This window comes from Mirounga angustirostris, unplaced genomic scaffold (assembly GCF_029215605.1).
Source record: "Mirounga angustirostris isolate CCGP_5_RB_7025 unplaced genomic scaffold, mMirAng1.0.hap1 SCAF_12, whole genome shotgun sequence".
Lineage (NCBI taxonomy): Eukaryota > Metazoa > Chordata > Mammalia > Carnivora > Phocidae > Mirounga > Mirounga angustirostris.
The window spans coordinates 51909430-51911155 of NW_026991720.1; the positions used below are offsets into that span (position 1 = coordinate 51909430).

Sequence of the window (1726 nt, forward strand, 5' to 3'; positions counted from 1 at the left end):
GTGTGCAAGCAGCCCTGACAAGGGCCAGCACCATTCCAAAGTGAGTCCTGCTCCAGGGAGAGGGAAGATAACTACACACCAGTCTGACTGCAACCCCAGCAGTGAGCGGGGGCAGGCAGCTGGTCTGACTGCAGACCCCACCCACCAATAAAAGCTTCTCAGGGCACAGCACAGGGAAAGTGCCCTGCAGCATCTCTGGCAAACATCTGGTCTGACTCAGCTCAAGCCCAGGGCAGCCCCTGACTGGCCCTCTAACACTGCAGGCACCAGACTCTGCCCACAACAGGCAGAGAGCCACCGCAGGCTGGACTGAAGGCAAACACAGCTCCGCCACCACGGCAGGACACCCCTGCAGCAACACACATAGGAGACACCCCTGAAGACCATTTTCTGGTGAAAAGGAGACATTGCACTGGGGGGCACTGCAGGACCTCTTCTTCATCAAGCCACTACCTTCAAGTGTGGGAGACATAGCTGACTTTCCTAACACTTAGAAACAGACACGGCAATAGACAAAATGAGGAGACAGAGGAATATGTCCTAAATGAAAGAGCAGAACAAAATCATAGCAAGAGACCTAAACAAAATGGAGATAAGTAATATGTCTGATAGCAAATTTAAAGTAATGCTCATAAAGATACTCACTAAAATTGAGAAAGGAGTGCAGGACCTCCATGAGAGCCTCCACAAAAAGATAGGAGATCTAAAAAAGAACCAATTAGAGATCATGAACTCACTAAATGAAATTAAAAGTAGACTGCCTGGAATAAATAACAAAAAAGAGGAAGAAGCAGACAACGTGGCTGCTTCCATGCTGGGCTCTCTGCTGTGGACTGTGTGGCAGGTGGTTCCTTCATCACCTTCAGGCCAAGTTCAAGGTTATTAGGTAGACTGGAAAATGTTGCCTGATGTGAAGAGATGAAAAATCGCCTATGAATATGCATATGAGAGGCTACAGATCAATTTACTCAGGAAGAATACCATTTTGCCAAAAGATCTTCAGGAAGTGGCTGATGGAGAAATTGCTGCCCTTCCCTGGGATACCTGTCCTGTTAGAATCTGAAATCAGTGTGTTATGACGTCCTGTCCACGTGGTGTGAAGCGGCACTGGAGGCTTAGTTGTATTGTCTTCCGTCACTTAGCAGACCATGGGCAGCTGTCGGGGGTCCAGCGAGCAATATGGTGACCCACTCCGGAACCTACTGAGCAGGAAAACCAGTTCTGGCAAGAAGAGGCTTCTCTAATAGACGAAAACCTAGTTTTATAGGGGTCAGTATGGGAGTCTAGTCTAGCTGATGCTGCCTGTAGTTAAATTACTTTTTAATTTTAAATTAAGAAATTTAGAAGTTTCATTCTGTCAGTGAATTCTGGCTATCTGTGAATTATCTCTTCTCTTGGACTTAAAAATGAACCATACTGGGGTGCCTGGGTGGCTCAGTTGTCAAGCGTCTGCCTTCGGCTCAGGTCATGATCCCAGGTCCTGGGATCGAGCCCTGCATCAGGCTCCCTGCTCCACGGGAAGCCTGCTTCTCCCTCTCACACTCCCCCTGCTGTGTTCCCTCCCTTGCTGTGTGTCTCTCTGTCAAATAAATAAATAAAATCTTAAAAAAAAAAAAAAAGAACCATACTGTTTCCATACATAGTACAAGGAGTAGAGTAATAAAAAATATTCTGTGAAAATTAAAAAAAAAAAGAGGAAACAGAAGAACGTATCAGTAACCTGGAG

General features: G+C 46.4%; 1 pseudogene; it reads left to right on the plus strand.

Moving 5' to 3' along the window:
* The first annotated feature begins 586 nt into the window (after positions 1-586).
* On the plus strand, positions 587-1266 carry LOC123836155 (small ribosomal subunit protein uS14m-like; annotated as a pseudogene).
* The last annotated feature ends 460 nt before the right edge of the window (positions 1267-1726 follow it).